The 26,451-nt window shown below is 42.5% G+C and overlaps 1 protein-coding gene across 2 annotated transcripts in view; it reads left to right on the top strand.

Moving 5' to 3' along the window:
* LOC114322476 (hyoscyamine 6-dioxygenase) overlaps positions 1-26,451 on the top strand; it is a 76,987-nt gene that overhangs the window by 4,068 nt on the left and 46,468 nt on the right. Inside the window, exons 5-11 of one of the 2 annotated variants that reach the window (XM_082915609.1) lie at positions 371-497; positions 2,672-2,735; positions 2,868-6,839; positions 6,982-7,058; positions 8,150-8,248; positions 8,398-8,490; positions 9,327-9,416. The gene's annotated coding sequence lies outside the window, so the exon portion shown is untranslated. Of the gene's footprint in view, positions 1-370; positions 498-2,671; positions 2,736-2,867; positions 6,840-6,871; positions 7,059-8,149; positions 8,249-8,397; positions 8,491-9,326; positions 9,417-26,451 lie in introns of those variants that run through there. The other variant, XM_082915610.1, reaches the window with a different exon arrangement.

Genomic DNA, 26,451 nt, shown 5'->3' with positions numbered 1-26,451 from the left:
CTAAACCCTTTCGATCTCTCTAGCTTCTATCCATTTGAGAAACCCAAAACCTTTGAAATTGAGTCATTCAAATCGTCTTTCTGATGGAGAACATGAAGATGAAGCACAAAAAAACCCTTAGACGAAGCAGCAGAAACCCCCTAAACCACACTCAAACCCTAAGATGAAGTAGACGAAGAAGAAGTGTGAGATCGTCTGAAATCCAGCATGCATCTTGAAATCTAGTTATTTATTTTTTTGAAATCGTCTTTCTAATGATGGAGAATTGCTTAAATTTTGCTTCAAATTGCTTGAGATTAATTGAAATCTGTATAAAATTGCTTGATTATTCTTGTGATTATTTTTGTTTATGTGATTTTAATATGATCAGGCGAACAAGCTTCATGAAGTGTGTTGAAGATTTCAGAGCTAGGGTTTATCTGCAACTTAACAAGATTTTTCAATGCTCAGTGGCTTCGATTTCTCAATCTCAAACCTCTAGTGGTCTTCTTTTACTGGTATTGATTTCTCTATCCATTGATTGCTTTATGACCACACACCCTCATCAAACTCTTAATCACCACTGTCACTATCTCTCCTCTCTCTCTTGATGTGTATTTTGCTATAGCATTGCATGATGTCAATATTTTCACTTTGACTCTATTCTTGATGCATGTCACAATATTTTCACTCTGTATAGTAATTTTGAAATTCATGTTCTGTTTTAGCTTTAATATGTGTTTCAGCTTTAATATGTGCATTGGTTCCCCCTACTTACAGTGAAAACTTCTACTCTATTTATAGACCAAATTTTCTCTTATGAGGTAAAAAAGTTATTTTAGCAGAATTGAGACAAGTTTTGTTTTGGTATTACTCTGAGGCTTCTATTGGAAAAGCTTGAAAATCAAAGCATTCAATGTATATTGTGTCATGGCAAGGTGCAACTTGCCTACATCTTTGCTTGTGGATGTACAAATAATTTTCTATCACTACCGCCATAGATTTTAGTTATAAAAATGCAGTTCCCATTAAATAATGTTGTTGCTTCTTTTTTTTTTTCTTTTTTTTTGGGTGACTCTTATATGCATGTCCCCACTTTTCTATTATTAAAAAATGTGTATTGTTTTTGTCGCATCTTATTTAATTTTGCTTTTACTTCATGTTCAGAGTTCTACAGACATTGCAATTCCTGTTAGTGTAGTCCATGTAATTTGGAGATGTTGATGGAGACTGAGGGCGAGGCAACCGCCGAGATTTTCAGTTATTTAGAAGTTTAATTTTATAAAAAGTAGCCCTTCAACCAAACAAGAAACAAATAAAACTTGGAAAAAAATGACCATGAATTGATTGCAGGTGTTATTAACTTGTAGTTACTATTTATTTGGAATGTTGAAGTATTTTTGGTGCTTGATATTTGCCTCTCCCCTAGTTCTTCCCCTCATCATTATGCTTACATATGTGATGATGTAACCATTGTTCTTCTATTCTATAGTTTTACTCAGGAAATTCGTCTATTTTTTCTTTATTTTGGAGAGGTGGTTCTACATGATGTTGATCCTAGTATGAGGACCTTCATTCATTCATGTTTGAGTCGGTAAAGATGATTCTATTTTTATTTTTTTTGTTAAGTAGGAAAGCCAATTTGTAGACATAAGTCGTAACTCAAAAATAAAATACTACTCATGCCAATTAGTTTCTCAATTTTCTCTTGACACCGGGCTCTAAGGATTCTTTTAGATCTTCCTTTTTGAAATTAAACATATGTGTTTAGTTGTCAAAATCTCCATTAAGCTCAATTAGTTTCAGTACGAAATTACTATACCATATTTTGTTCCAACAAGGTCGGAAGGTGCATAATAACTTTAAACATACAAAATAAGATGTGGCATCACATAAGGAACAAAATTTATTTTTGAAGTAGCATTGACAGGACGAAAATAAAATAAAACTACAATTATGAATACCAATATATGAAGGGTCTTGTTAACAAGTGCCTCGAGGACACGAAAAGTAGACCAAAAAATAAATTTGAAAACACAAGACACTTTTTATTAAATTCAATGCAGTTTTTATTGAAATTAATGCACTTCTTTTAACTGTTTGACCTATTTTCAAGACACTTCTTTATTTCAATCCCAATATCCAGCACTTTTAGCATTTGTCATATACAAATATCTTGAGGACACAACAATTACACGAATTATAACTAAGACCATTCCAATAAAATAAATTACATATATCTATTAAGAACAGAACAAAAAGATGACATGAGGAACTTGCTTCTCTACATTTCAGGAGCTTCAGCAATAATGGAGAAAACTACAAATGCAAGACTGATGTTACAGGAGGACAAGTTACCAAAAAACTTGATATCCATGTTTCATATTTCTTCTTTTCTACTTCTAAATCTGAAAATTCAGTCAAATAAAGAAACTAAATCCTAAGCAAAGAATCATGCCAATCTCAAATCATACCCGAGGGAGTAATGTAGGGAAATTAGTTAGCAGTTTTCTCTTGTTAAGATTTCGAAATTTCAATGTAGCTTCTACAACAACATGGTCTAAAAATTCACTTAGTAGTTTATTGGTGGTAGTTGCTACATAATTAATGTCTGTTGGGCTATATATAATAAATCCATGTGGTTTTTGGGCGATTAATGTAGACCTTTTTTTATTCAATGGCAACTGAGCAGCGAGTAGTAACACAAGTGATGAAGACTAAAGAATTCCTCAACTGAGCAGTGAGTCAACAACCAGGTAATCTCAGTTATCAGTCAAGAATTCCTTCACTTATGTTGCTGCCATTGCTTGGAAATGGAGACTAAATTGGGCCCTAGTTTTTTTTAGTTTTTATTTTTTTCATTTATCCTTTTTGATGTTGTGATGCAGAGCGTGATGGGGGTGCCTGCATATCTTCAACCTGATTTGGAAGCAGATCTCGTCTTGCCCCCGGCACCAGCTAGCAGAGTCGACAACCATGTAATTTCCAATCTCAGTTATCACTTAAGAATAAATTCACTTACATTGCTAGAATTCCTTGGAAATGGATATTGTATTTCATGAGTAACTGATCAAAATAATTCTATTGACACGGCTTTTATAGGTTCCAACTAGTATGGTGTTAGAATTGTATGATGCACGATTCGATTCATACAATTTAATACGAGTTTCAACCAAAATTATTTGAATTGTGTTGTTTGAAAATTGGGTGTGCTGTTGAATTGAGAATTGAGTAGTTCATAGGTTTTTGTTTACATAATGTATTGAAATGACGCCTTTTTCAACTACTATATGATGAAACAAAAATAGGGCAATTGGTTATACTGATATACGTGGTGTTATATATATATGTAATGTATAATTTATTTATATTGATCCTGTGAAGTATTTGATTGCGATTGCTATAGTGTTCCAACATATGTGTGAGGTTTGGAAATTCCTTTCCAATAATTTGGGCTATATTTCATGATAAGCATCCGGTGGATCTTGTATGAGAAGGGAAAAAGAAATGGAAGGAAAAGTGGGAAAAAAAAACTTTGTAAATAGTTTCATGTGGAAAAAAACATGCAAAGGGTGAACTGCTAATACATGTATTATCTTATGCAATTTTATCTCTTCTTTTGTGGAGATTTTGTTGGAATTTTGTGTTTCATTTGTTGTGGTGCGTTATAGAAACCAAAAACACCCTTTTCGTAGTTTTTAGATAATTAGAGATCGACGATTCCAACTTCCTTTACTCCATTCAAAAAGTTGTTCAAAATAATTGATGAAAATTTCCAATGATCCGGTTTGTGCATGTTGTTCAAAATAATGTTACTTTTAGGAGTTGTTAGTTTTTCATTTGTATTTTTTTTCCTTTGTGTTTTTGGCGCTAACCCCTTGCAGGCAATGGCACATATAGACATGGTTAATCATTTAAGGTAATCTCCTTAACTTTTTGATTTTATTTTTTACATTCAGGACAATGCATTGTTTAGTTTGGGGGGAGAAAATACTTATTTTGAGAAGAATTTATATATTTGCTTGCAGCTATGAGTTAGTTATTTTGTTAAAAAAAAATAAAAATTTAGTGCTCATGGTATTCTTTTGTTCTATACATTGAGTGATTGGGCATACTTGTGGTGTTTAATTGCTTTAACTCGAGAATTGTTTTGAAGTTTGATATGCTAGCTACTTTGTTAAAGTATTCCGTGTGTTCATATTTGGAAATCATTGCACTGCACTTCAGCCACATGAATATGATTTTTAGTTGATAAGTGGGTATGACTTGAAAATCTTGAGGAACGATAGTGGAGACTTTTAACCCTGTGAGTTTTGTGCCAATCATTTATTGGAGGGTCATTATACATCTACTCTTAATTTTTCTTTGGAAGCGCATTAATTTGTTGTTTAGTCTCATTATTTTTTCATTTTTGGTTGAATGCTGAGAACAAATCAATTTGTTATCACACTTTTTACTCCCTCGAGGATGATGCATCGTTTAGGTTGGGGGGAGAAAATACTTATTTTGGGAAGAATTTATATGTTTGCTTGCTACAATGAGTTAGTTGTTTTGTTTAAAAAAAGAAAAAAAGGTGTGCATGGTAATGTATTGTTCTATGCATTGAGTGATTCGGCATACTTGTAGTATTTTATTGCTTTAACTTGAGAAATTGTGTTGAAGTTTGATATGCTAGCTACTTTGTTAAAGTATTTCATGCGTTCGTATTTGGAAATAATTGCACTGCACTTTAGCCACATGAATATGATTTTTAGTTGATAAGTGGATATGACTTGAAAATCTTGAGGAATGATAGTGGAGACTTTTAACCCTGTGAGTTTTGTGCCAATCATTTATTGGAGGGTTACTATACATCTGCTCTTAATTTTCTTTGGAAGGACATTAATTTGTTGTTTAGTCTCATTATTTCTTCATTTTGGTTGAATGCTGAGAATAAATCAATTTGTTATGACACTTTTATTCCCTTGAGATCATGAAAGTTGAAGGACCATACTCATTCTTGAGAGATGATTTTAGGCCATCTTTGTTTCTTTGAGCCTTTTATTTATTTTTCTTTCTTTTATTATTACTTCATGAACCATTAGAAACCAATTTGAGCCTTTATGTTAGCCTTTCTTTGTTTAACCCCACAACCCATACTTTCTTTTTACTTTTGTAGATATGTTGGGATTATTTGAGTTTGACAATGGCAAATTTGTTTGAAAAAAAAAAGAAAGAAAAAAAAAGGAGAAAAGCTGAAAAAAAGAAGAAATAAATTGTGTTCAACGAAGGGAAAAAAAAACAAAAAGAAAAAAAAAAAGCAGAAGGAGAAAGTTGAAAAAGACAAAAAGAAAAGTAATAGAAAGAGCAAGGCATTTGGAATAATGCTCTAATTGTGTTTATTTTTATGCCAGTTGTCTCTCAGACGTCCCTTTTTTTATTCACCTTTGGCTTTTTATTATTTTTTCGTAATTCCTCAACCCAAGCATTACAACCAAATAAAAGTCCTATTTTGATCTTGAGTGTGGTATAGTTTACAAGTGGACATGATGGATTGGGGTGATGGTGTGGTAATTTTAATTCTCAGTATTTGATATTCCATTCATGAGACTATTTATTTATTCTTTCATTATAGCGTTTTTCCAAAAAATTAGTATGCGGGATATTTTGCTTTTGATTTACATTATTCTACTCGCATATATTGAGAGTAATTTTTACACCATATTCTGAGTGATTTATTTGTTGAGTGCAATAACTGGTGAGATTTGAGTCGAAGCATGTTTCAGAAAGAGATTTGGGTTATATTTCACATTAAGGCTAAGGTTGTGTATGTGTTGGCTAAACTTTTTCACGCACGCCAAATTCTGAATGTCATGAGATATCTTTACTTGCTGCTAGTGTCTTGAACTTTGATTGGTTATCTTGTTAAGGTTGTGAAATTCATACCTTGTTTTTGAACTTTAGCATGAAAACGAAAGAAATCCTTCGAGTAAAGAAAATTTTTGACGTTTGTGGGTAACATTTCTAGAAATTTTATTTCTCAGTATTTGATATTCCATTCATGAGACTATTTATTTATTCTTTCATATTAGCGTTTTTCAAAAAAATTAGTATGCGGGATATTTTAGCTTTGATTTACATTGTTCTACTCGCATATATTGAGAGCAATTTTTGCACCATATTCCGAGTGATTTATTTGTTGAGTGCAATAACTGGTGAGATTTGAGTTGAAGCATGTTTCAGAAAGAGATTTGGGTTATATTTCACTTTAAGGCTAAGGTTGTGTCTGTGTTGGTTGAACTTTTTTCACACACTCCAAATTTTGAATGTCATGCAATATCTTTACTTGCTGCTAGTCTTTTGAACTTTGATTGATTATCTTGTTAAGGTTGTGAAATTCATGACTGGTTCTTTAACCTTGGCATGAGAATGAAAGAAATCCTTTTAGTAAAGAAATTTTTGGATGTTTGTGGGTAACATCTTTGGAAACACGAGACTTTAACTCGTCCATGAGGGGTAATCTATTGGATTAATGGCTTGTTGCATGTGCTAAATTCAATCGTGATTTCTTGCGGAAGTGGTTTAGAGTAGTTGCTTTTATTCTTCTTTTTGATTTTATTTTAGTCGCCTTAATTGCTAGGTTCTAAAATTAAAGCTGGTTGGGAGGTGTGATGAATGCTTAAAATTACGTAGTTATTCTAGGAATTTTGGATATTATATTCATTCTCTCAATTTATATTTAATTGTGATTTAATGTATTTAATTTAAATTTTTAGAAAAACTACATTTGAGCCATCAACAATATAAATTGCTCAACCAGGCCCATAAGACTCGGTTTGCTTTGAAATCATCTCATAACATCCACAAAACCTCTCTCAAAGGTTAGACAAGATTTCATTGTATCTCCAGTCCTTTTATATTTTGATTTTGCTCTTCAAATATTTATTTATTTTTCCTTTTAATTACTACTCATCTTTTGTTCCTTATTTGTTCCTTTTATATAATATATATTGGGTGACTTAGATAATAGCAAGAACACTAGATCTGACCGCAATGTTGTCAAGGGTGCTTGGGCTACTCGAATTTAGCGCAACAAGATGGTAATTTTTATCTTAATTTTCTAACCCTCTACATAATATATATACCTTTTTACTCACAACGGTCTTGTGTTTGTAGCTTTTCATCGAATAAAAGATAATATTGCTATTGCCTAAAGGCAAGATTTCATATTTTTGTAGATAAGGGAGCAAAGGGGTGTTGTTTTGAAAGAAAAAAGGGCCTCCAGTTGATTGACTTGTCCTCCCCGTATCATTGTATATGATATGTTTTTAATGTTAATATTGTTTGTACTCAAATGAATTGTTGAGCCTTCACAAAAAGGTTCTTTTGTATAAAACTAGACTACATTTGTTTCCTGGTAAATTGAGATCTAGATGGACCGGCTCTTTCATATTTAAAACTGTTTTTTCTCATGGGGCCGTTGAGATTGAAAATCCCAAGAATGGTAATGTTTTTAAAGTGACTGGCCAACGTCTTAAACCAGTTTTGGAGAATTTCCCACCTGAAGAGGAGAGGAGTCCATTTAATTAAAAGGCCCTATTTATCGAGACCCATAAACATAATAATAAAAGCAATGTTACTTTTAGGAGTTGTTAGTTTTTCGTTTGTAATTTTTTTCCCTTGTGTTTTTGGCAATAATCCCTTGCAGATTCATGGTTCATCTTTTCTTTTTTAATAAATTTTTTGTTGACATTCAAAAAAATATATATATATATATATAGACATGGTTCATTATTTAAGGTAATCTCCTAACCTTTGTGATTTTGTTTTTTACATTGAAGACAATGCATCGTTTAGGTTGGGGGGAGAAAATACTTTCTTTGAGAAGAATTTATATGTTTGCTTGCTGCAATGAGTTAGTTGTTTTGTTATAAAAAAAAAAAGAAGAGACCTTGTCTAGCTTAAGAAGCTGTCAAAGCTCGAGCCATGATGGTTCTCATTCAAAACAGAACCAAACAAAACATGGAAAAAAATGACCATAAATTTATTGCAGGTGTTATTAACTTGTAGTTACTATTTATTTGGAATGTTGAAGTATTTTGGTGCTTGATATTTACCTCTCTCCTAGTTCTTCCCCTGATCATTATGCTTACATATGTGCTAATGTAAGCATTGTTCTTTTATTCTACAGTTTTACTCAGGAAATTCGTCTATTTTTTCTTTATTTTGGAGAGGTGGTTCTACATGATGCTGATCCCAGTAGGACCTTCATTCATTCATGTTTGAGCCGGTAAAGATGGTTTAGTTTGTAGTCCTTTCACAATAGTTTATTTGTGGGGAAAAAATGAAATTATGATTTCACCTAACAATTATTCTCTACTTATGCATATCATATGATAAATCATATTTGAAAATCACTCTTTCAATGTTTTATTGCAGTGAATTTTTAGAACCTGTTGTTGTTGCTACACTGACTTTCGAAATCTTAACAAGAGAAAACTTCTAACTAATTTCCCTACATTAATCCCTTAGGTATGGTTTGAGATTGGCATGATTCTTTGCATAGGATTTAGTTTCTTTATTTGACTGAATTTTTAGATTTAGAAGTAGAAAAGAAGAAATATGAAACATGTATATCAAATATTTTGGTATCTTATCCTCCTCTAACATCAGTCTTGCATTTGTAGTTTTTTCCATTAATGCTAAAGCTCATGAAATGTAGAGAAGTAAGTTCCTTGTGTCATCTTTTTGGTTCCGTTCTTAAACGATATATTTCATTTATTTTATTGAAATGATCTATAGTTCGTGCAATTGTTGTGTCCTTATAACTTGATATTTGTATATGACAAATGTTAAAAGTGCTGAATATTGGGATTGAAATAAGGAAGTGTCTTGAAAATAGGTCAAACAGTTAAAAGAAAGTGCATTAATTTCAATAAAAACTGCATTGAATTTAATAAGTGTCTCGTGTTTTCAAATTTATTTTTTGGTCTACTTTTTGTGTCCTAGGGCACCTTTTAGCAAGACCCTTCATATATATTGGTATTCATAATTGTAGTTTTATTTTATTTTTGTCTTGTCAATGCTACTTCAGAAATAAATTTCGTTGCTTATGTGATGCCACACCTTATTTTGTATGTTTAAAGTTATTATGCACCTTCCCAACCTTGTTGGAACAAAATATGGTACAGTAATTTCGTATTGAAACTAATTAAGCTTAATGGAAATTTTGACAACTAAACACATATATTTAATTTCAAAAAGGAGGATCTAAAGAATGCTTTCAGAGATACTGTGAACTTAATCTGCAGTGAAGGGCATTACTGACTTTCATACATATATTTTTTTTCTGTTCTTTTTTGATGCAGATCAGAAAAATCGTTTCTAAGTGTGCTTCCAGCATTGATGTCTCTTGGATCATTTGTTCATCTTATTTCCATCTCTCGTTGACTTACCAAGTGAGTTTGTTTTCCAGGATTCCCTCATAGTTACATTATGCTCCTTTTCGTGTCTTTCTTTCGTGGTTTTCGTCTCTTGCCATATTTCACCAATGAGCAAAAATGCCTAGGGATATGAAAAAATTTACCAAAAAATCTACCACTCACATGGGTGTGGGACCAACACCCTTGTGAGTGTTTGCTAGAACATTTGGGGTCTTGCATTATTGTTCGCCAATTGAAGTTCTACTTACTCTATTAACAGCTGCACCGTGTTATTTTCCTTCCATTAATTTATTGATCAGTCAAATAGGCCATTTTGAAATGCCTTAATTAAATTTGTTCAGAAATTCAAAATCTACATGCTTGGTACTAGTTGGAAAACTGGATTTTATTATTTTGAATGAAAGCTAGAAAGAATAATATTTCTTATTCTCATATTAAACAATGTACACACAACACCTCTATTAATAGGAGATACATGGCATAAAATAAGGGATTGATTAGCTACTGATTCTGAGGACTGATAGCTACTATTTAGCTACTAATTCTAATTCTAAATATAAACTTTCCTATTCTATAGTATTGACTAAATCTAGATATTTACAGCTGTGATATCCTAAAGAATTCAGCCATATCCTGGCAGAATTATTTTCTTCCCATTTCCAACACTCCCCCTCAAGTTGGCTTGAATATGTCTTCCATGGCCAACTTGTAGATTAGGTGGTCGAACTGCCTCTTGTTTAGTCCCTTTGTAAGAACATCTGCTATCTGCTCCGTAGTGGGTATATAAGACATGTAGATCAATTCCTTCTCAATCTTTTCGTTGATAAAGTGCTTGTCGACTTCCACATGCTTAGTTCTGTTGTGACGAACAAGATTATGAGCAATTGCATTTGCTGCCTTCTTGTTACAGTAAACTTCCATTTGTGATGTTCTTGGAATTTTTAAGTCTTCCAACAATCTCTCGATCCACAAAGCTTTACAAATTCCATGAGCCACTGATCTAAATTCAGCTTCAGCACTACTTTTAGCCACTACGTTCTGTTTTTTTAGAGGGTCAGAAATTAAACCCCAAATTAAGTATGGGCCTAAGTACTGAGGTCGTCCCAAAGAGGTGACCAGGAATGATAAAGGAGCATGGGCTAAAGTTCAAGGGAAGTGGGCCAACAGTAGGTCGGAGTAGGTCCGACCCGCCAAGGGTCCAAACAGACTCCACGAAGGAAAATGACCAAGTCAAGTTGCAGCGGGAACACATGTGACGGTCAAGTTGCAGAGGGAATACATGCAGCGGGGAAGTTGCCGAGGTACTTTGCCTCAGTGCCGCCATTCCTAATATCTTCGGCTCCGCCGCCATCCAAAGTTGATGAGGGAAAGAGAAAGCCGAAGCAACTAAGTTGCAGAGGCGACAGTTGCGACGACCAAGTTGCGGAGACACTTTGTCTTAGCGCCGCCATTCCAAGTATTCTCGGTTCCGTTGCCACCTGGAGTTGCTGAGGGAAGAAGAGAACCGAAGCAACCAAGTTGCAGAGGCGCCCAAGTTGCAGACGCACTTTGTCGGCGCCGCCATCTCCAATATTGTCGGTTATGCCATTTGAACTTGCCACGGGAAATGACTACTGCAACAACTACTGCCGCAGCAACCAACTTGTGGAGGGAACATCCCGCCAAGGTGATAGCAGCCTCTGGGAAAAGCTTTCCCTCTGCAAGGAGAGGGTAATGCCTGGTGCTGATAGCAGGCCCCAAGACTTATTGGTTGGAGTTGATAGCAGGCCCAGGGTACCAGTTTACCGCGACGATCCCGCGAAGATGGGAGCAGGGTAGCCCTAGCATAAGGGACTCCCTTTCCATTACCCAGGTCATAGACTTGCCTTAGTCGCACAGGCAGGACTAAGGAAGCCCCTTAGGCTTGGTACTAAGGAACAACAAGGCTGATAGCAGGCTTGGCTGTGGCCTTCGCCCGGGGAAGCTGGCGAGTTTGTGGTTAGAGGGCTAAGGGTGAAAGCTTCGCTGCGGTGAGCATGAACATTGTCGATAGCAGACTAATAGAGTCGTGAGAATGCATGTAGTGGCCAAGTAGAACTGAGAAGGCAAGTGCAGTAGCAAAGTTTATCGCTGCAACTGCACTTGCTGAGGTTCGAGCTGAGAAGGCAAGTGCAGCGGCAAATGCTCCCGTTGCAACTGCACTTGCTAAGGCTCAAGAGGGAGTTGTCGCGCCAAACACTCTCGTCGCAATTGCACTTGCTGAGGCTCAAAAAGGTAGTTGCGGAGGCAAACAGATAGTATATAGTACATGCAAAAGGACACGTGGCACCTTCAGCCTGGTGGCTTAAGGCAGAATATTCCATGTGATCCTCTAGGACACATGTCCTCTCTCTATTTGGCCACTAGGTGTTCTCTTGGTGCCAAGGAAAAGCCTATATAAATAGGGCCCATTTCCTATGGTTCAACAAGAGGAATTTCGGGGATTTGGTGTAGATGCTGCCCATTTTGGCACTGCTATACATTTCTTCTTGAGCTACTTGCTTCACCCTCACCCAGCTGCACACTCTCCAACTTCCAGACAGTTGCTGCTGCTCATTCTCAAGCCACTTCCACCATTCTTGGACCATTAGCATAGTTTTGCCTCTCTAATTACCTTCTCTAACCTCGAACCCCTTTACATTTCTGGCGACTCCGCTGGGGTGGCTGCTTTGTTGATGGTTCATACCCGCAGTGGTTTACACCTCACTGGAAAAAAATGGCAGAGGATGAAGTTCAGCAAGGCTCTTCAAATGGTAGAGCAGCACATGCGGAGGACCCTGACCACAGTGCTGTGATTGAGGCAGTTCAGTCACTGCAGGATACACAGAGGGAGATCCTAGTAGCTTTGCAAACTCTCACTGAGGCTGTTATGGCCATGGCTTCTCGACCAGCTCCAGCGCAAGCACCTCCGCCCGTAGCAGTCCCAAACCCAGTGCCTAACTTGTTCCCTGAGGTTCGGGCTCCGATCCAGGTGCCTCCGGTGGTACTTCAGGCGAACGGTGCGGCTGCTGGTTCGGCTACCCAGGAGCAAACTGGACCATTCCAGCCCACTCGCCTTTTTACTCTAGCCGATGTACAAGCCATGCTCGAGCAAGAGCGTAACAAGAAGCAACTCCCATCTCTTCCAGACTCAGATGTGAGGGCCCCATACTCTCAGGAGATATTGACCATGCCATATCCAACTGGGTATACAGTGCCCAAGTTTATTAAGTTTGATGGGAAACACGGCAATGCCAGAGAACAGGTGGTGAGGTTCATTGAAACTCTTGGTGTCCACGGCAGTGACCACTCTCTGCGCCTCCGGGAGTTCTCCAAGTCCATTTACTGAAAGGGCTTGCAGCTGGTATGTGAAGTTGGCTCCCAACTCGATCAAGAGTTGGGAGGAGATGGTGAACAAGTTCCACACTAAGTTCTTCCAACTCCAAGAGAAAGTTACAACCCTCACCCTTGGGCGAGATGTCCAAGAGGAGAGCGAAGATATACTGGACTATGTTAAGCGGTTCCAAGATAAGGCTATTGACTGTCATGAACCAGTGGATGAGGCCCATTTAGTCAGCATATGTGTGGAGGGTGCCATACGCGACTACAAAATTTTCTTGGTGAATCATAATCTGCCTACCATTTCAGCCTTGATTAAGGCAGATAAGAACCTCAGTACCACTGGTCCCTTGCACAGATCTCGTGACAGCCACCGCTACCCTCGTAGTAGCAGAGCTGCTGCGGTAACCTCTGTAGGAGGGAGCCTCTCGCAAGGGGAGGCGACGTCCTCTCGGAAGAGAAAGTTTTGAGGACAGAAATCCATGTCCTTGCAGCGTTGAGAATGTTAAAGCTCTGGTTAAAGAATGGGTAGCTGATGGTGAACTTACCTTGCCTTCAGCTAATGTCCCTCCAACCAAGAAGGACAAAGAAAGCCCGGATTATTGTGTCTATCACAGAACTACCAGACACCCTACTAGGGACTGTTGGACTTTGAAAAGTATCTCCAAGAAGAAAGTTGACGCAAATGAGCTGAAGTTCAAAGATGCCGGTAATCGTGATGTGCGGAAGGACCCTTATCCTAACCACAAGGAGAAGGGGAAGAATGTACATATATGATTGGCTATCTCGGGCCTGTGCGTGATCAAGTGCATATGGCATCTTACTATGATGAGTTGGAAGAAATTGCAACCGGCCAGCTCCTTGAGACAGTACCTGCCGAGGCAAAATTCGCAGAGGATGCTAATGCCCAGGCCTTACAAAAGTCTGTTAAGTTTTGCGCCTTCTTTGACCAGTTGGGGCTGAGCCAAGCCGCCAGGTTGGAAGCAACAAAAGCCCTCATTAATATCTTTGAAGTGCACCATGATGAAGTTGCTGAGGCTAAGGAGTATGTGCCTTGGCGCATCCAGGAAGCTTATGGGGCCATTACTTTTTCAAAGGCAGACAAAGCATACCCATTTCCTCATAATCGTCCTCTTTTTGTCACAGTATACATGAATGATGTAGAGTTCAAGCGTGTTTTCCTTGATGGCGGGGGCGTCCATAAAGATCATTACTACTGACACCTTTGCAAAGGTTGGGATCCCAGAGTCTAGGATGGTTCGCCAACCCATCAATGTGATGGGTTTTGGCGGCGAGAAAAAAAATACCAAGGGCCATGTGGTCGTGGACTTGGTAGTTGGTGAGATCCGTTCCGCAACCAAGTTTTATGTGATTGAAGCGGACACAAATTGCCACATGATACTTGGCAAAGCTTGGATGCGCCGCTATGGAGCTATCTCGTCGAGTTATCACCAATGCCCAAGTTATCACCAATGCCTGAAGGCAAAGTTGGGAAAGAGCACAGTAACCATATAAATGCCTCTGAACAGCGATTTGGGGTTGAGGAGGCACACTATTCAGATGCAGTTTTCTTTATTGAGTTGTCAACGGGTGAAACTCCAAGGACCGGTAAAGTTGCAGGAGTAAAATTGCCAAAATGGGAAGGCATTCGGGATGCAGGGCCTGCTCCAGAAAGTAGTGGGCAGAAGAGGAGCAGCAAGTCCACAAGTCCTCCGGCCAAGATTGTTAAGGTGCGGGATGGCGGTAAGACAGTTTACTACCTATGACGGGTCTTGGAGGGCAGGCTTCATACCTTGGGAGGATGGCCCCGAGACAAATAAATGTGACGATGACGAGTCCCAAGAAGAGTTAGTGGAGATGCCTGAGCCCGCCCCTGAATGCGTGCAAGATAGACCCAAACCGCAGCAGGAGGTACTTGCTGAGGTCAACCTCAGCGACTTACCAGGGCAGAGTAAGCCCTGTGTTCATCGGCGACACAATGGCTCCAACAGCTAAGGTAGAATTGATAACACTAATGAAGTGGTACACAGTGACGTCTTTGCTTGGACATACGATGAGATGCCTGGTCTTGACCCGTCTCTTGTCACCCATCACCTGGATACTTTTCTCAACTCTAAGCCAATAAAGCAACATGCTCGAAAGTATCACCCTGACCTTGAGGCAAAGATTAAGGAAGAGGTAGAAAAGTTGCCGAGGGCCAAGTTCATTGAGCCTATACAGTACCCAACTTGGCTAGCAAATATTGTACCTGTAGAGAAGAAGAACGGCCAGATCAGGGTCTGCGTTGACTTTCCCGACCTGAATGAATGAGGCCTGCCCGAAAAATGAGTTGCCATTGCCCCATGTTGACACACTAGTCTATTCTACTGCGGGCCATAAGATGTTCTCCTTTATGGATGCGTTCAGTGGTTATAACTAGATCAAAATGGCATCAGAAGATGCAGAAAAATCGGCATTTAGAACACCCTTGGGAAATTTTTTCTATACGGTGATGCCCTTCGTTTTGAAAAATACGGGGGCAGCCTACCAACGGGCTATGATTGCAGTGTTCCATGATGTGCATCATGAAGTGGAAGTATATGTGGATGATCTGGTGGTCAAGTTTACCGAGGCAAACCGACACCTCTGTGACTTGGAAAAAGTTTTTTAGCGGTGCCGCAAATTCTGCCTAAAGATGAGCCCTCTTAAGTGTGCCTTCGGAGTTACTGCCGGCAAGTTCCTTTGCTTTGTTGTACACCGGCGGGGGATTGTAGTAGATGGGAATAAGATTAAATCAATCATGGAGATGCCACCACCACACTCTCAAAAGGCTTTGAAGAAATTCCTAGGCAAAGTGTCCCTCAGGAGGTTCATTTCGGCCCTTGCTGAGATAACCTTTTCGTTTGGGACACTGCTGAATGGGAATGGTTGCAAGAACACCAACAGACATTTGATATGGTGAAGAAAGCACTTACAATGATTGCCCTACAACCCAACAAGCCTCTGCTACTGTACCTGACGTCTACACCTCGGACTATTGGGGCTCTACTTGTCCAAGACATAGATGGCATTGAGAAGCCAGTCTATTACATCAGTCGCAAAGTCAATGGTGTCGAGTGGTGATATACCCCAATTGAGAGGCATCGTTTAGCCTTAATCTTCACAGCGCGGAAGTTACGCCACTGTTTTTTGGCACACCCGATCCATGTTGTGACCCCGAAGTGATCCGGCCCGCTACTTGCTAAGCAAACCCGCTCTGACTGGAAGAATGGCAAGATGGCTTTTGGCTCTAGCAGAATATAACATCACTTGTGTTACTCCCAAGGCAATTAAGAGCCAAGCACTTGCAGACTTACTAGCCCAATCCCCATCTGGTGAACATGAACCTGCAGAGGTATCTCTACCAGGTGCGGTCCATGTCTCAACAGCTGTAGTTGAAGCTTATTGGGACTTAAAATTTGATGGAGCTTCGGGAGCTGGGAAAGGCGGAGCTGGCATAACACTAACCAGTGAAGAAGGAGAGAAGTTTCATCTATCATATAAGCGTGATTTTGAATGTTCAAACAACGAGGCTGAATATGAGGCGTTGATACTGGGTCTAATCGCTACCCAAAAGAAGGTACTCCGCAAGTTGAAAATTTTGGGCGACTCCGAGTTGGTTGTCAGGCAAACAATGGGTGATTTCGCCTTAAAGGAGCCTCTGTTGGGCCCATATCGCACCGTGGTTCAAGTGTTGCTCACTCAATTTGATGATGTCGAAATCCAGCATACCCTCGAACACACAACCGTTTCCCCGATGCCCAGGGCAAAGGTGGATATACCAGATGATAGTATAGCCATCGTCATCGAGAAGAGAACAACGCCAGCAGTGTTAGCCGAAGAACATACAGAGCAAGATGCTGAGGGATGGAAAGCAGATATAATCCAACAGAACAGTTGAAAACAGGCCAGGGAACAATCAGACCAGCAGAACTTGCATAATTTCTGCTCCTCAGAGGAGAGTTGTATTTTTGCGATGCCAACAACTTGCTGGCAAGGTGCGTCGGTAGACAAGAAGCAACTTACAGACTTAAGCAGATCCATGCTAAGTCTCGTGGAGATGGAGATATCAGTCTATACCGACGAATACAGAGACATGGGTATTACTGGCCAGAGATGGAAAAGGAAAGTATTGAGTTGCAGAGGCAATATGCAAAATGCCAATCCCATCCTAAGGAAGAGGAAGCCCATTTCTTAAGCAGTGAAGAATGGAGGCAGCCATATGTCGACTACCTTGGAAATGGCGTACTGCCTGAGAACAAAGCCGATGCAATCGGAGTTAAGAGGCGGGCCCTCCACTTCTTCCTTGACCAAAGGATGAAGCAAATGAGGTGCCGAGGGAAGCCCACAAGACTGAACATCATGGAGGGCAGCGATTATATGGACATCTCATTCACCTCGGCTACTACTGGCCAACAATGGAAGAAGATGCTAAAAACTTTGTAAGGAGATGCCAATCCTGCTAGAAGTTTGGGAACTTGATACATGCACCGGCGGTTGAGCTGCACAACATCAAGACCCCTTACCTGTTCGATACTTGGGCATTTGACAGCGCAGCAATCGAAAGGCCACAAATTGCAGCGACTGAAGTTAGTACCAAGTGGGTGGAGGCTATATCGATGAGGAATGCAGACGGGGCAAGAGTAGCCAACTTCATCAAAGAAAGAATAATCTGTAGGCTTGGCATACCAAAAGTAATGTTGTCCGACAATGGAACTCCCTTTGTAAATCGTCATGTGGGAAGACTACTGAACGGCTACCAGATCAAGCAGCACAAGTCTAGTCCATACTATCCCCAAGGGAGTGGACAAACTGAGGCGACCAACAAAACCATCATCCGAATATTGAGTAAAATGATGGATGAAGCAGGGGGCACTTGGTCTGAACGACTCCCTGTAGCACTCTGGGCGTATAGAACGTCAAAGAGAAAGCCAACTCAAGCAACCCCATTTTCTCTAGTGTACGGGTCCGAAGCTGTGCTACCAGTTGAGTTGGCAGTACCCTCAGCAAGAATGGCTATGTCGGCACACTTAGTTCCGGACAACAGAAAGAATGACATAGAGGCAGCTGAAGAAAGAAGAGATCGGGCCTCGTGGGCAATGGAAAAGTATCATCAATCCGTAGCTTGTGCCTACAATCAATCTGTTCAGCACAAAAAGTTCAATAAAGGGGACTTGGTATGGAAGACAGTGGACGCAATCATGTGGGGGCAACCAATTCCCATGTTCTCACCAAGATGGGAAGGCCCGTACAAAGTTGCTGAGACAAGCAACAGCGGGTACTACAAGTTGACAAGAGTAGATGATGGGTTCAAAACTGGCCCTATCATCGCCAAGTTGTCTGCATGCTCGAGGAAACCATTGACTGTCTGAAGCCTATCCCTCATCCATGATAGGTCCAAACTGTTCCTCTCAAAGCCGCTCTGGTTTGCCTCGGCACTTTCCACGAACTTGCTAGGGGTGGTCAGAATCTTCTTAGTAGCAAGGTCGCAAATGAAGCTGGCGAGTGACTCCGGCAGTGCTTTCTGCACCATAGATCCAGGAACGTTTAAAGGAAGGAAAGGTGCCGGGGTGCAGTGCCTGGATGCTGGGCGAGAGTGGGAGCAACTACGGAGGAGACCTAGTAACTCAGAAAAGAAACTTTCTCTGAGGGCTGAGGGGACTCCCTTACACCCCCGCCAGCTTCAATCACTGGAGGGAGCCTGGTGGAGTGACCAAAGGTTTGAGGACGACGCACTTCCCCTGAAGATGATTGCCCAGAAGCATTGGAATGGGTAGATGCAGCGTTGTCGATCGGGTGAACTAGCCTCGCGAGAAAGACTGAAGCTGCCTGCACCGTCATTTCACTCTGGAAAGAGGTTATCCATCTGGTAGTCTCCAACGTTCAGATTTGGAACAGTAGTAGTATCCATCCCAGTATAAAAATCTTTGGATACCCCAAGGTCAGTTGGCACTTCCAGAAAGTGAGTGGGGTACAAGTCTGCCAGCTGTTGAGAGGTTGTCGAAGCAACTGGGTTAGAGGTCCCAGCGACAGCAGTAATAGTGTGGGTGGCTAAAGTGACAGTTACCTTTACAAGTCCGTCCAAATTTAGAGGGGTCACAGCAGGAACAGTGGAAGCAGCCGCTACACTTGCACTCTCCTTCGCCACTTGGGCGTTCGAAAGTGGGGTCTGCTGAACCAATGGAGACTCAGTGGACTGGGAGGAACCACCACACGCAGCTCCAAAGGGAGGTGGTGCAACCTCCAGTGGCTCTCTCATGCCGGTATCTTCCCTTGGGGTCTCGGGGAAAAAATAATCTCCGCCGACAGAGGAACGATCGGAGTGCACAAAATCAGCGGGATTTGGAGGCTCTGCACCCTCAGCAACTAGGCTGTCGGCAACAACTTCCACAGCAAGGGGAACATTTTCTGCAGCCTCCACAACTGGCTCAACCTCAGTAGTTGGCGCGGCCCCAGCACGGTTCTTCTTCAACATCTGGAAGTACTGCCCTGCGGGTCCTGAACCTTTTGTCCCTTGCTGGATCGAAGGGGTGATCTCCACGAGTGCTCAAGAGTAGAAGGACAACAACATCTTCGAGGGTTGGAGTTATCTGCCCCCATGCCAAAGAAAAAGTGTTAGTGTCGCGGCTCCAATGAGAGACAACTATATCAGTGTTGGTCTATACTTTGCGCACTGATAACACTCTCGAAATTGAAACGACATTGTAGAGACAAACATCCTGCAATTGCTGCTCGAACCCACCATCTGCAATGATGTCATCAACCCAAAGGGACCAGCCTGTTGAAGGGCCCGAGTGAGTGCGATAGTAGATGTATACACGCGAAACCGCAGCACAGAGACTGGGTTCACCATGTCAGCATCATCCAAAGCAGCCTCACTAAAAGGAAGTAGAGGCTCCTCCAAAGGAAGGGCATCAAGAACGAAGGAGTCAACGACCTTCCAGAAAGGGTCAGCTAGCCCTCCGAAGGATGAGGCCCTCCTTCACTCAGTAGGGGGTGGGTCGGCCCTGTCATGTAGAAACCTTATGCTGGCCATAAGGAAGTATAAAGAAAAGTAAATAAGACTTTGGAAAGTGGGGACAAGGAAGAGAAGAAGACAAGGAGACAGAAAGTGTGTTTGGGCAACAGTGGGGGACCAGTGGACCCATGGGCGCTAATTATAAAGAAAGTAGCAAAAGGGCGCCGACACGCTTCCCTAGGCCCATTGTGACCCGTCAGTCAAGAGGGTAATCCTTTTCAGAGTCAACACAACTTCTGACCCGACCGACGCAACCCTTGGGTTACTTTCTGGCATCATGCACGCACGGGAAACCAGGGACGTGTCCCCCACTGGGGCAGGGGGAAAATGTAGAGGGTCAGAAATTAAACCCCCAATTAAGTATGGGCTTAAGTACTGAGGTCGCCCCAAAGAGGCGACTTGGAATGAAAAAGGAGCATGGGCTAAAGTCCAAGGGAAGTGGGCCAACAGTGGGCCGGAGTAGTTCTGACCCGCCAAGGGTCCAAACAGACTCCACGAAGGAAAATGTCCAAGTCAAGTTGCAGCGGGAACACACGTGACAGTCAAGTTGTAGAGGGAATACATGCAACGGGGAAGTTGTTGAGGTACTTTGCCTCAGCGCCGCCATTCCTAATATCTTTGGCTTCGCCGCCATCCAAAGTTGACGAGGGAAAGAGAAAGCCGAAGTAACTAAGTTGCAGAGGCGACAGTTGCGACGACCAAGTTGCGGAGGCACTTTGTCTTAGCGCCGCCATTCCTAGTATCCTCGGTTCCGTCGCCACATGGAGTTGCTGAGGGAAGGAGAGAACTGAAGCAACCAAGTTGCAGAGGCGTCCAACTTGCATAGGCACTTTGTCGGAGCCGCCATCTCCAAAGTAGAGGGCAATGCCTGGTGCTGATAGCAGGCCCCAAGGCATTACTAGCTCAGGGCTGATTGCAGGCCCCAAAATTCATTTAACTTGGCACTGATAGCAGGCCCCAAGACTTACTGGTTGGAGTTGATGGCAGGCCCAGGGTACCAGTTTACCGCGGCGATCTCGCGACGATGGGAGCAGGGTAGCCTGAGCATGAGGGACTCCCTTTCCATTACCCAGGTCATAGACCCGCCTTAGTCGCATAGGCAGGACTAAGGATGCCCCTTGGGGTTGGTACTAAGGAACAGCACGGCTGATAGTAGGCTTGGCTGTGGCCTTCGCCCTGGGAAGCTGGGGAGTTTGTGGTTACTAAGGGTGAAGGCTTCGCTGCAATGAGCACGAACATAGTCGATAGCAGACTACTGGAGTCTTGAGAATGCATGCAGTGGCCAAGTAGAACTGAGAAGGCAAGTGCAGTAGCAAGGTTTACCGCTGCAAGTGAACTTGCTGAGGTTCGAGCTGAGAAGGCAAGTGCAGTAGCAAACGCTCCCGTTGCAACTGCACTTGCTGAGGCTCAAGAGGGAGTTGCAGCGCCAAACATTCCCGTCGCAACTACACTTGTTGAGGCTTAAAAAGGTAGTTGCGGAGGCAAACAGATAGTACACAGCACATGTAGAAAGACACGTGGCACGTTCAGCCTATTGGCTCAAGGCAGAATATTCCATGTGATCCTCTAGGACACATGTCCTCTCTCTATTTGGCCACTTGGTGTGCTTTTGGTACCAAGGAAAAGCCTATAAATATGACCCATTTCCCAAGGTTCAACAAGAGGAATTTTGGGGATTTGGGGGAGATGCTGCCTATTTTGGCACCGTCATACATTTCTTCTTGAGCTACTTGCTTCACCCTCACCCATTTGCACACTCTCCAACTTCCAAACAGTTGCTGCTGCTCATTCTCAAGCCACTTCCACCATTCTTGGATCATTAGTATAGTTTTGCCTCTCTAATCACCTTCTCTAACCTCGAACCCCTTTACATTTTTGGCGACTCCGCTGGGAAGGCTTTATTGATGGTTCATACCCGTAGTGGTTTACACACCTCACTGGAAAAAAATGTCAGAGGATGAAGTTCAGCAAGGCTCTTCAAATGGCGGAGCAGCACATGCGGAGGAAGGTGACCACAGTGTTGTGATTGAGGCAGTTCAGTCACTCCAGGATACGCCGAGGGAGATCCTGGCAGCTTTGCAAACTCTCACTGAGGCTGTTATGGCCATGGCTTCTCGACCAGCTCCAGCGCAAGCACCTCCGCCCGTAGCAGTCCCAAACCCAGTGCCTAACTTGTTCCCTGAGGTTCGGGCTCCGATCCAGGTGCCTCCGGTGGTACTTCAGGCGAACGGTGCGGCCGCTGGTTCAGCTACCTAGGAGCAGGCTGGACTATTCCGGCCCACTCACTTCTTTACTCTAGCCGATGTACAAGTTATGCTCGAGCAAGAGCATAGCAAGAAGCAACTCCCATCTCTCCCTGACTCAGATGTGAGGGCCCCATACTCTCAGGAAATATTAACCATGCCATACCCAACTGGGTATACAGTGCCTAAGTTTATTAAGTTTAATGGGGAACAAGGCAATGCCAGAGAACAGGTGGTGAGGTTCATTGAAACTCTTGGTGTCCACGGCAGTGACCACTCTCTGCGCCTTCGGGAGTTATCCAAGTCCACTTACTGAAAGGGCTTGCAGCTGGTATGTGAACTTGGCTATCGAGTTGGGAGGAGATGGTGAACAAGTTCTCACGAAGTTCTTCCAAGTCCAAGAGAAAGTTACAACCCTCACCCTTGCGCGAGATGTCCAAAAGGAGGGCGAAGATATATTGGACTATGTTAAGCGGTTCCAAGATAAGGCTATTGACTGTCATGAACCAGTGGATGAGGCCCATTTAGGCTTAGTTTGGGAAGATTAAAAAAAGACAAAAAGTCAAAAAGTCACTATCCTATTTAAGTCACATCATCTTATTTAAGTCACATCACCTCTCTGACACATCACTTCAAACCCAACCCAAACCCAACCCATATTTCATAAAAAGTCAAAAAGTACACTTATTTAGTCTTCCCAAACTAGGCCTTAGTCAGCATATGTGTGGAGGGGTGCCATTCGCGACTACAAAATTTTCTTGGTGAATCATAATCTGCCTACCATTTCAGCCTTGATTGAGGCAGCTAGGAACCTCAGTACCACTGGTCCCTCGCAGTCGCAGAGTTGCTGCGGTAACCTCTGCTGGAGGGAGCCGCTCGCAAGCATAGGCGACGTCCTCTCGGAAGAGAAAGAGTTATGAGGACAGAAATCCATGTCCTTGCAGCGTTGAGAATGTTAAAGCTCTGGTTAAAGAATCGGTAGCTGATGGTCAACCTCAGCGACTTACCAGGGCAGAGCAAGCCCCGTGTTCATCAGCGACACAATGGCTCCAACAGCTAAGGCAGAATTGATAACACTACTGAAGCGGTACAGTGACGTCTTTGCTTGGACATACGATGAGATGCCTGGTCTTGACCCGTCTCTTGTCACCCATCACCTGGATACTTTTCCCAACTCTAAGTCAATAAAGCAGCATGCTCGAAAGTATCACCTTGACCTTGAGGCAAAGATTAAGGAAGAGATAGAAAAGTTGCCGAGGGCCAAGTTCATTGAGCCTATACAGTACCCAACTTGGTTAGCAAATATTGTGCTTGTGGAGAAGAAGAATGGCCAGATCAGGGTCTGCGCAGACTTTCCCGACCTGAATGAATGAGGCCTGCCCGAAAGATGAGTTTCCATTGCCCCATGTTGACACACTTATAGATTCTACTGCGGGCCATAAGATGTTCTCCTTTATAGATGGGTTCAGTGGTTATAACCAGATCAAAATGGCATCAGAAGATGCAGAAAAAACAACATTTAGAACACCCTTGGGAAATTTTTTGTATACGGTGATGCCCTTCGGTTTGAAAAATGTGGGGGCAGCCTACCAACGGGCTATGACTGCAATGTTCCATGACATGTTGCATCATGAAGTGGAAGTATATGTGGATGATCTGGTGGTCAAGTCTACCGATGCAAACCGACACCTCTGCGACTTGGAAAAAGTTTTTCAGCGGTACCGCAAATTCTGCTTAAAGATGAACCCTCTTAAGTGTGCCTTTGGAGTTATCGCCGGCAAGTTCCTTAGCTTTTTTGTACACCGGCGGGGGATTGAAGTAGATGGGGATAAGATTAAATTAATCATGGAGATGCCACCACCACACTCTCAAAAGGCTTTGAAGAAATTCCTAGGCAAAGTGTCATATCTCAGGAGGTTCATTCCAGCCCTTGCTGAGATAACATTTTCCTTTGGGACACTGTTGAAAGGGAATCACAAGTTTGAATGGTTGCAAGAACACCAGCAGGCATATGATGTGGTGAAGAAAGCACTTACAATGATTGCCCTACAACCCAACAAGCCTCTACTACTGTACCTGATGTCTACACCTCGGTCTATTGGGGCTCTACTTGTCCAAGACGTAGATGGCATTGAGAAGCCAGTCTATTACATCAGTCGCAAAGTCAATGGTGTCGAGTCGCGATATACCCCAATTGAGAGGCATTGTTTAGCCTTAATCTTCACAGTGCGGAAGTTGCGCCACTATTTTTTTGCACACCCGGTCCATGTTGTGACCCCGGAGTGATCCAGTCCACTACTTGCTAAGCAAACCCGCTCTGATTGGAAGAATGGCAAGATGGCTTTTGGCTCTAGCAGAATATGACATCACTTGTGTTACTCTCAAGGCTATTAAGAGCCAAGCACTTGCAGACTTACTGGCCCAATTCCCATCTGGTGAACATGAACCTGCAGAGGTATCTCTACTAGGTGCGGTCCATGTGTCAGCAGCTGCAGTTGAGGCTTATTGGGACTTAAAATTTGATGGAGCTTCGGGAGCTGGGAAAGGCGAAGCTGGCATAACACTAACCAGTGAAGAAGAAGAGAAGTTTCATCTATCATATAAGCTTGATTTTGAATCTTCAAACAACGTGGTTGAATATAAGGCGTTGATACTGGGTCTAATCGCTGCCCAAAAGAAGGGACTCCGCAAGTTGAAAATTTTGGGTCACTCCGAGTTAGTTGTCAGGCAAACAATGGGTTATTTCGCCTTAAAGGAACCTTTGTTGGGCCCGTATCGCACCGTGGTTCAAGGGCTGCGCTCACTCAATTTGATGATGTCCAAATCCAGCATACCCCTCAAACACACACCATTTCCCCGATGCCTTGGCTACACTGGGGGCAAAGGTGGATATACCAGATGATAGTATAGCCATCGTCATCGAGGAAAGAACAACACCAGCAGTGTTAGCCGAAGAACATACAGAGCAAGATGCTGAGGGATGGAAAACAGATATAATCCAATAGAACAGTTGAAAACAGGCCAGGGAACAATCAAACTAGCAGAACTTTCATAATTTCTGCTCCTCAGAGGAGAGTTGTATTTTCGCGGTGCCAACAACTTGCTGGCAAGGTGCATCGGTAGACAAGAAGCAACTTATAGACTTAAGCAGATCTATTCTAAGTCTCGTGGAGATGGAGATATCGGTCTATACCGACGGATATAGAGGCAAGGGTATTACTGGCTAGAGATGGAAAATGAAAGTATTGAGCTGCAGTGGCAATGTGCAAAATGTCAATCCCGTCCTAAGGAAGAGGAAGCCAATTTCTTAAGCAGTGAAGAATGGAGGCAGCCATATGTCGACTACCTTGGAAATGACACACTGCATGAGAACAAAACCGATGCAATCAGAGTTAAGAGGCAGGCCCTCCACTTCTTCCTTGACCAAAGGATGAGGCAAATGAGGGGCCAAGGGAAGCCCACAAGACAGAACATCAAGGAGGGCAGCGATTATATGGACATCTCATTCACCTCGGCAAAGAGAGGGCAGCGATTATAGAACGTCAAAGAGAAAGCCAACTCAGACAACCCCATTTTCCCTAGTGTACGGGTTCGAAGCTGTGTTATCAGTTGAGTTGGCAGTACCCTCAATAAGAATGGCTATGTCAACACACTTAGTTCCAGACAGCAGAAAGAATGACATAGAGGCAGCTGAAGAAAGAAGAGATCGGGCCTCGCGGGCAATGGAAAAGTATCATCAATCCGTAGCTCGTGCCTACAATCAATCTGTTCAGCACAAGAAGTTCAATAAAGGGGACTTGGTATGGGAGACAGTGGACGCAATCATGCGGGGGCAACCAATTCCCAAGTTCTCACCAAGATGGGAAGGCCCGTGCAAAGTTGCTGAGGCAAGCAACAGCGGGTACTACAAGTTGACAAGAGTAGATGATGGGTTCAAAACTGGCCCTATCATCGCCACGTTGTCTGCATGCTCGAGGAAACCATCGACTGCCTGATGCCTATCTCGCATCCACGATAGGTCCAAACCGTTCCTCTCAAAGCCGCTCTGGTTTGCCTCGGCACTTTCCACAAACTTGCTAGGGGTGGTCAGAATCTTCTTAGTAGCAAGGTCGCGAATGACGCTGGCGAGTGACTCCAGCAGTGCGGTCTGCACCATAGATCTAGGAACGTTAAAAACAGTGAAGGTGCCGGGGTGCAACGCCTGGATGCGGGGCGAGAGTGGAAACAGCTACGGAGGAGACCCAGTAACAGAAAAGAAACTTTCTCTGAGGGCTGAGGGGACTCCCTAACACCCCCGCCAGCTTCAATCACTAGAGGGAGACTGGTGGAGCGACCAAAGGTCTGAGGACGACGCATTTCCCCTGAAGATGATTGCCCAACAGCATTGGAATGGGTAGATGCAGCGTTAGTGACCTGATAAACTAGCCTCGCGAGA

The sequence above is a fragment of the Camellia sinensis genome, chromosome 2 (assembly GCF_055761805.1).
Source record: "Camellia sinensis isolate YWXY chromosome 2, ASM5576180v1, whole genome shotgun sequence".
Lineage (NCBI taxonomy): Eukaryota > Viridiplantae > Streptophyta > Magnoliopsida > Ericales > Theaceae > Camellia > Camellia sinensis.
The sequence above is the reverse complement of the archived record's forward strand: the minus strand, read 5'-3'. Positions and strand labels throughout refer to the sequence as shown.